This window comes from Bidens hawaiensis, unplaced genomic scaffold (assembly GCF_021521415.1).
Source record: "Bidens hawaiensis isolate Kalapana, Puna unplaced genomic scaffold, B.hawaiensis_p1.1 tig00067584_1, whole genome shotgun sequence".
Taxonomy (NCBI): Eukaryota; Viridiplantae; Streptophyta; class Magnoliopsida; order Asterales; family Asteraceae; genus Bidens; species Bidens hawaiensis.
Window position 1 is genome coordinate 42,419 of NW_027501983.1, and position 9,111 is coordinate 51,529.

Genomic DNA, 9,111 nt, shown 5'->3' on the forward strand with positions numbered 1-9,111 from the left:
ATTTAACCCTTCGATGTATATTGGGAGGTTAATGTCCCCCAATGTTTTTTTGGTTTCTCCACTGAATCGAACTAACACTGATGTCCTCGGAATGATCTCCGAATCCGGGATATTCATCTTCTGAAGCACATCGTGTTGGATGATATTGACCGAGCTTTCACCATCGACTAGGATCCTGCGTACATAATGGTTAACAATAAACTAAGTGAGAATCAAACCGTCATGATGTGGATCCTGGATGTTTGATTTATCTTCTTCATCGAAGAAGATTCTTTTGTCAGTCATCAAAATGGTGGATATGAATGGTCGTTCCCCATTCTCCAGCTTGGTTTCTTTGGCGTGTCTTTTTACTGAAGGGAAAGAAGTGCCGCAAATATCTGAGCCACCGGAGATGAAGTTGGTCACTTGAGAATCTGGTGGGGGGCGGAGTTGCTTTTTGAGGAACCTCTTCAGGATTCTGGATCCTTGACTTTTTTCTTCCCAACAGTTCCTTAAAATGGCCCTTGCTTAGGAGGTATCCAATTTCCCTCCTCAAACCGATGCAATCGTCCGTCATATGGCCGAAATCCTCATGGAAGGCGCACCATTTGGATTTGTCTCTGAAGGTCGTTGACTTCTCGTTCTTTCAAGGCCACCTTGCCTTCTCTCCTAGATCCTTCATGGCACAAATCAAGCCATGAGTATCTACAGAGAAGCAATATTCTGAGATGCTGGGGTAATCTTCATCATCCTCTCCTTCTTCAACTGCTCGGACATTTCGGGTGTTGAATTTGGAGTACGGTTTCGAGTTGTTGTTTCTGAATGAGGATCCTTTATTTTTGTTAGGGGATTCTTGCTTCGTTTGAGCCCCTAATCGTTCTTGGATCCTTTTTTCATCTTTCAGCCGTATGAACCTCAGTGCTCTGTTCCTTACTTCATCTAAAGACCTGCAAGGAGTCATCAAAAGATCGTCATAAAATGGGGAGCCCCTATTTAGCCCCATCTTGAAGGCTTCTACAGCTGTAGTCATGTTAAGATTAGGGATTTCTAGGGCCTCCCTGCCAAACCTCGTGACAAAATCCCTAAGGGATTCATCATTAGGTTGGACTATTCTATATAAGTCACTAGTTAACTTCTCAAATTTCCTACTGCAATAAAATTGGTTGCTGAACAAGTTAACTAAATGTGAGAAGGAAGTAACAGAAAAGGGAGGAAGACTTAGCAGCCATTTTAAAGCAGACCCTGATAGTGTGGATCCAAAACCCTTGCATAGACAAGAATCCTTGAGCCTCTCAAGAATTGGATTGATATCCATCCTTTCCCTGTATTGAGCTACATGCTCCTCAGGATCAGTGGTCCCATCACACACTTTCTTGTTGGGGGTTTGAAAGCGTTTCGGGATCTCCACATCACAGGTTGGTGGAGCAAATCTGGATAATTTGTGGCTTCCTTTCGGTATCTCAGGGATTGGACGAATTACCCCTGGTACGCTGGATATTATATCCTTAAGTTTTTGCAGTTCCTTAGCCAAGGCTTGGTTGGTACCTGCATCCTGCATGGAACCACAATTAGCATATAAGGATATAGGATCATACAAGTTACCTCTTTGTTGCATGAACGTAGACATCCCAGAAGAGTGGTTGAGGTAAGAAGTGTCTGCTACATGAGTTGGTCCACCAGATGCGATAGTCTGCATGGGGATAATATCTCTTTCATGGACTTCTGAAGATCTCTGATGCTGAATTCCGGAGGATCCTTGATTTTGGAGGAAGGATCCTTGAGGCTGAAAGTTGTAGGATCCTTGGTAGCATATCCCCGAGGTACCTGGTTGAATGATCGATGATCCTTGAACCTGTTGGCCCATAGATCACGGATTAAGGATGGATGATCCTTGTTGAAAGATTGAGGATCCGTGAGCTTGTTGACTCATGGCTCCCGATTGAAGGATGGATGATCCTTGAGTTGGTTGACCGAAGGACACTGGATTGGTGAAATCCAACATCCTGGGCATCAGGGGAGTTTGATCCTCCGTTGGCCCCTTAGTCCTCTTCAAGTCTTCTATCTCCCGAAGGATCCTCTGGTTAGTCTTGTTTTCCTTCTCCATGTATGCTTTAACCTGTGAAAACATAGCAGAAACATCATTGTTAGTATTAACCACCAAAGTGGCAGCAGTGGTATTCGAGCTCTGGAAGACTGGTAGTTGCGTCTTGTTTCCAGCGACAGCAGCCCGTGGTGCTACCGTGATTGGAGGAGGCATCGATGACAAAGTTCTTGATGAGAGAGGAACCGAAGATGGCATGGTTGATGAAGCAGAGGTTGATTGAGAGGCCACTGATGGTGATATAGGTATGAAAGATTGAAAATTGATAAGGTATTTTCTGGATTATAGCACAAATCGCCCCACGGTGGGCGCCAAATTGTTTTGGTCAAAAATCAATTTATGATTATGTAACCAAATCCGTAATTGTGAGGTATAGTGCTATGATAACAATAATGATTGTGTAGACGAAATAAGGATGAACACTGTCGGGAGCAGATTTTTATCCTCAGGATTGTTCATGTTTTAGGGATTTCAGCCTATTCTGCCGATACAAGTATTCTGAGGATTATGTTTCGCTAATCCAACTGTCCTTTATCGTTTTGTTTGTTTTTCAAACAAAACCACGTGTTTAATGTGCTACTAAGAGACGTGGGTTTGCAACGGTTATTTCTGAGGCTCCGTCAATTCGAACGTGTGAAGCAATGGATAGTGGAAGACTTAGTCTAGGGTTTATCCCGAATTTCTCAGAATTTCAGTTGTAATCTTTTGTTTATATAAACGAGCTGAATTGATCATTTAGAACACACACCTCGCACTCATAGCTACTGAAACTCATTGTAACACTTAGCAATTGATCGATTATCAGCTCGAACACTTGTAATCATCCTTTTTTTTATTAATAAATAGATGGTGATAGTTTTCACCGTACGGAGATTTTTTGTGCCGGAGATCCTCAAGATCAAGGGCTTTTTCCCTCGAAATCAAATCATTGTGTTCAACATATTTTTGATCAAGCACTCTACCTCACATATGAATTTCATCACAAAATTACTTTGTTAATTTTTGACCGAAACAAACACCGTGATTTGTTGCGAGGAAAAACCCCTTGATCTTGATTAGATCGAAGGAAAAAAAACCCCGGGTGATGACAAATCGTTTATCACCCCTTTATTAATGTCAAAAATAGGGTTACAAATGTGGAGTTTATGATCAACGAATACAATGAAGCTAAGTGTGTGTGGTTGCTAAGAATTTTAAGCTAGTGTATGCGAATATGACCTAATCAGTGAGTGTCTCAACCTAGTTGATCATAACGCGTTTATATAAAAAAATCACAACTAACTATATCTCTTATAATCACGCCACGCTTCCCACTAGCCGTTCCAACTCTTTTGACCACGTGCGGGAGTCGTCCAGTAGCACAAAAATAGGATGACCAAGTCGTCCATCCGTTATATCTATTAAACACAACACCACTTAAATACAATCATTAGTAAACAAATAATACCAAGGATCCTTGACCATTTATAACCTGGAACATATAACAAGGATAATTGATCCATAAAGTATTCAAGGATAGAGGATCCTCAGCACAAATTCTATGCCCTAACAATGACTAATAATGATGTCGAGTTTTTGGAAAATATGTTTTGATTGTCTTGCAAATGGCTTTATTATGATCATTATTTAACGACGATGGAGACTTATCAAACATGCACTTTAAGAAATTTTTAAATAACAATTTAAAAGTATATTGCTTCTCATTTTTCAATAGTGTACCATCAAAAAGTATGGACTAGCCATAGCCATGATGATTCACCCCGACAAATGGGGAAATAGCATCTTAAATTTGTTGGTCATATATATGGCATCAAATGCAACATCATCCCTAAATTTTATATACAAGTCTTTTGATCTCCTATCAGCACAAAAAATATTTCTTGGAGACCCGTTATTAAACAAACCCACAAGCTTCTAGTATTTATCTTGGAAATGTTTAATATGCCAGTAAAACTCCTTACCTTTATATTGTTTTCGTTGATAAGTTAAGACGTTGGAACATTGTTTTAATGTATCACTATTTTCATGTGGATATTTCATGGTATTTATACCTTCTTGATTTCACTAGGTTTCAACCCGGATTGACACCGTTCTGCCATTAGAGATTTGCAGGTCAATGAGTGGTGAAACTTCCTACGAGACTAGTGTTTCATACTTTGGTCGGAGTAACTGTAATCTCATGATTGTGTGAATTGTTAAACATATCCACAAACCATTTCCCATCTTAACTTTTTGAAATCCGAAGACATGCTTTACATCCGGTTCCTTCGACGTTTTTTAGTGTCTCCTATGGAACTTTTACATTTCAAATCCTTTAAACCTTCTTTGTTATACATAGTTTCTCTGATAATGCTCATTTGTTGTCTTATTTTAAAAGCCTTATGAGTATGTATTCCAAATTCAAGTAAAAACGCATAGCGATCGTAGAAATCATAAGCCTCATCAAGAGTATCGAAAATTTTTCTCATTACGTCATTAATTAGCTTCTTTCTAAAATGCAGAATCAATGCCATTTCTTTTCTTTGTTTCAAAATCTGCACCACTATTAATGACCAAAAGCCTTTCTGAATCAATACAGCCAATTAGATTTGTTTCAAAAGCTTCAACCTATTATTAAACTTCTAACTATGTTGATATATCTACCATGTAAAGAAAAAAAATGCACATGGATGTTATAGTACAAATAAATATAAAGAATTAACAAGATGGATCTTTTTAAAAAAAGAATTAACAAAGACCTATTGAAATCAAATTACATAATAGCGATAAGAATTATGATGCAATAAGAATTGAAAAGCTGCTAACCAGCTGGTCTCAAGTTTTTTTACTAACCCCGTGGTGCACTTAGTTTTTGAGATAACTATTACGCTCGGAATTCAGGTGCAGATGGCAAGTTTTTTTTTAGGTAACAAGGGGTATTGATGGAGAAGATTGTTATGGATATAAGGGATTTAATTAGATATTGAACAAAACTACATAGTTTAAATGATTTGCATCTAACGTTAATGTATAACGGTCTCATGTTCACTTTCCTCTTTTATAACTCTTCGTAAATATCCACATAGTTAATAGATATTCAAGATGATTTTTAAAGTTTCCAGTCATGGCCTATGAAATTGTAACTTTGGGTTGGCATGCATGCAAGATTAATACTATATATATGCATGCATATATCCTCTATCTATATTTCCATTATACGTTTATTTACCTATCATATTGAGACATAAAGCAAGCAAGTGAGCAACCCAAAATGAAAAAACCAAACAAACCCATCTCCGGTGGGAGAAGTATTCTTTGTTTTTTCTTCTTGTATTCATGAAGCCTACAATAACAAAAGTGTATACTTGACAAGCATAAGCATACACGTTCGCGTCTGACGGTACAAACAAACCGTATAACACCGGTCTTCGCTCTTGATTATGTGGAACAACGCAAATCCTAACCCTCATCTTAGTTAATAGATATGAATTAATTAATATCACACAACCATGTGCATATCTAGGTAAATAAGTTATATATATATGAAACAAAGTTTGCATAAAAGTAAATAAACTGATTGAAGAGGAAGGTCCCAGCAGAGCCCAGTTGAACCCGCAAGACTCACCTTGCAGAGGGACGTCTGCGCAAGGACCAACTGGTTCCGCAGGATCCACCATGCTCAGAGATGAAGACCTTACGCGCAGTACGCCAGCTGTTCCCGCAGGGAAAGCCTCCCAATGGTGAAGTACCCCGCCTGTCCCCGCAGCTGCGGATACAAGCCATCAGGGAAGGCTACCCGCACTAATAGCAAGGCTACACGCACAAGGCACTAACTCAATAATTCAGTGTCACCTGAAGGAATGAGCAAGGCAGGAACACTCCCGCCCAAATGAGCCAGTCCGTATGCTTCTGGAAGATCTTTTGTACTTTACCTGCCAAGGTATGGACAAAATAGACAAGATCTGACCAAAGCAGCCCATGAACCAATCACAGGGTGACAGCTCACCGACAACAGTACGAGGAGGAGCATGCTCTAGTACTGTTTGTCACTATTAGCCGCTGCCTACTCACCAATCCTTGTCGTGGCACGCACAAAGCCTGCAGTTGGTGGAAAGGGAACAGTACACAGCCGGCCTTGTCACTATCAGCCGCTGCCTACCCACCAACCAGCATGGCACGTGCGTAGCCCATAGTTGGTAGAACAGGAATATTATACAGCTGGCTGTACCTGCTTGAAAACCTACCTTCGGCTATAAATACTCCAACACCTTGGAACGGTGTCATCATCTGGTATCTTACCTTCACTAGCTATTTCTCTCAATATACACTTATATTCAGAGCAATCTAGTCTGATTCTCACGCCGGAGGGTGGTCACAAGGAGGAACCCCCCCCCCCCCCTTCTCAGTGACGAGCTCACGGTGTCTGTTTTGCAGGTCATCAGAAGAACATCCTTCTTTGCCGGACCTAACCCTCGTGGGAAACATTACTTAACCCCCAGATTATCCATAATCTACTCGGGATCGCCTAGTGTTTCTTCACTGATCGAAGCATTTTATTATTTAATCAAACAACCATAGAGTTTATAGTTGAAGGAAATAAATAAGTAAGCATGGAAATTTAAAACTTTTTCACTGTATATGAACCCAAATACCAGGACTTGGGATCTCTTTATGAACCACAAACAAAAGATAATTCCCAGCCGGCGCAATGTTAGCAGAGGGTGGAGCTTTCACAGCAACTTGGTATCTTGACCCCCCAACAATCTTGAAATTAGCCATTCCTGCACTGTCGAGTATGAGGAGTCTTTGATTCATCGAAAAAGAATGCGTGTTAAATGACGGTGCCACCATTGTCACTAATACCGAGCTTGGATCCACAACGCCTGTAACAGTGAACACGATATCCAATTGTTGGCCATATTGAATATTATTGTTTGCTGCGGGCAAGATTATTCTCGGACGAGAGTTCGTGTCCATGTAAGAAGGAAAGAACGCCTCCAGACTGAGCTCAGTTGGGTAAAGGACGTTTGTGAATTCGTATTTTTCATGTGGGTTACTTCCACCAACAAGAATGCGCCCATCCCGTAACAGAACCGCTATGGAATGGTAAACTCTAGGTTTGGTGCTTGGATTTTGAATTTCGAATCGGGACCCTGCTTGGTTGTCTGGTCGGTATGTTACAGGGCTTAGAACCGGGTTCTTAGAACCGGGTCCCTCGCAAGTTCCCACCCGTCTATTCATGCAGATGCTCCATTGATGATCAAAACATGGCCATTAGGTAACAATAACATGTCACCCATGACACGAGCAAGAGGCATGGTCTCCATGAACCTTTGAGGGTTAGGGTCGGATATTTTGATTCGCCCACAGGTATCCAAGGCTCCATCAAATATCCCCTTATGTGCATTACGGAACGCACCCTGTGGTGCACCCCCACAAACTAATACTTCAAACTCGTTTACGGTCTCTCCTTTTAACCGCAAAGGGAGTACAACGGCAGATCCTGTACTTGGGTAATTCCTTGGTTGACCACCAGGCATTGTTGGGTATCTCTTGAGAACTAGGCGCTTGGAGTAGTCGAATAAAATAGCACGATTATTAGCAAAGATAAAGAGGTTACCATCAGGATAGAGAAACACAAATGGATATAGATTATTCTCTACTCCAGGGTTATTTGTTTCGACCAGAAAGGGCAAACCAACAGCGAGCTCAGCTGCGGATTTCTTGGGAAAGAACTCATAGTTAAATGCTCGACGGCCACCAATGATGATTTGCCTACCATCAGGCAGCATATGATTGGATGCATACCATTTGTGTTCATTCAAGCCGTTTGGCGTCGCTTGCCAATCACATGAATCACATGATTTATAAGTTCGGACGACACTCTCACCATCATCGTTGCCGCCAGTTTGGACTAGTCTTCAATCCGGCATTAAAGACCCTGATGAACACTGAAGAAACACTAACCGGACCCCGGACAGATTACTGGTAACCTGGGGGTTAGATAGATGTTTCCCACGAGGGGTTAGACCCTTGGAAGATGGTTCTTCTGATAACCTGCAAAACAGACACCGTGAGCTCGTCACTGAGAAGGGGGGGGGGGGTTCCTCCTTGTGACCACCCTCCGGCGTGAGAATCAGACTAGATTGCTCTTTAAATATAAAAGTATATTAAGAGATTGCTAGAGCAGATATCAGGTATATTATGATGATATAAGATAAGATATGATGGTCATACCATTTGGGGTATTTATAGCCGAAGGTAGGTTTCCAAGGAGGTATGGCCGGCTGCAACAGTGTTCCTGTTCACCAACAGTAGCTTACGCACGTGCCCTGCTGGTAGTTGGTGGGTAGGTAGCGGCTGATAGCGACCAGGCCTGCTGTGTACTATTCCTTTTCCACCAACTGCCGGCTACGCACGTGGTATGGCAGTAGTTGGTGAGTAGGCAGCGGCTAACAGTGACACAGTACAGGAGCATGCTGCTCGCCATACTGTGTCAGTAAGCTGTCGTATCTTTAGTCAGATCTTTTTCCCATACCTCGTCAGGTACAGTACAGAAGATCTTCCTGTATCGTACGGACTGGCTTATTTGGGCGGGAGTATTCCCCCTCCCGCCCTTGTGCGGGATAGTTCCCGGCTTCGCTCATTCCTTCAGGTGACACTGAGTGATTGAGAGCTAAGTGCCTTGTGCGTGTAGCCTTGCTGCGCGGGTGGCCTTCCCTAATGGCTTGTATCCGAGGCTGCGGGGACAGGCGGAGTCCTTCACCATTGGGAGGCATTTCCTGCGGGAACAGCTTGCGTACTGCGTGTAAGGACGTCACGTCTCTGAGCATGGTTGGTCCTGCGGATCCAGTTGGTTTCTGCGCAGACGTCCCTGTTTAAGGTGAGTCTTGCGGGTCCAACTGGGCTCTGCTGGGACCTACCTCTTCAAATCCCCCCAGTCCAATGTTCTTCTCATGCGTGTTTAATAAAGTGAGGTGAACTTTTGGACTTTAAGCAGAGGGTTTTGAAAAGGGTTTTTTTTTTTTTTTTTTTTTTTTTTTCAAGGTTTT

General features: G+C 41.9%; 1 pseudogene; it reads right to left on the minus strand.

Annotated features, from left to right (window-relative positions):
• Positions 1–6,613: 6,613 nt before the first annotated feature.
• LOC143604997 (aldehyde oxidase GLOX1 pseudogene) lies at positions 6,614–8,052 on the minus strand (annotated as a pseudogene).
• Between the last annotated feature and the right edge of the window lie 1,059 nt (positions 8,053–9,111).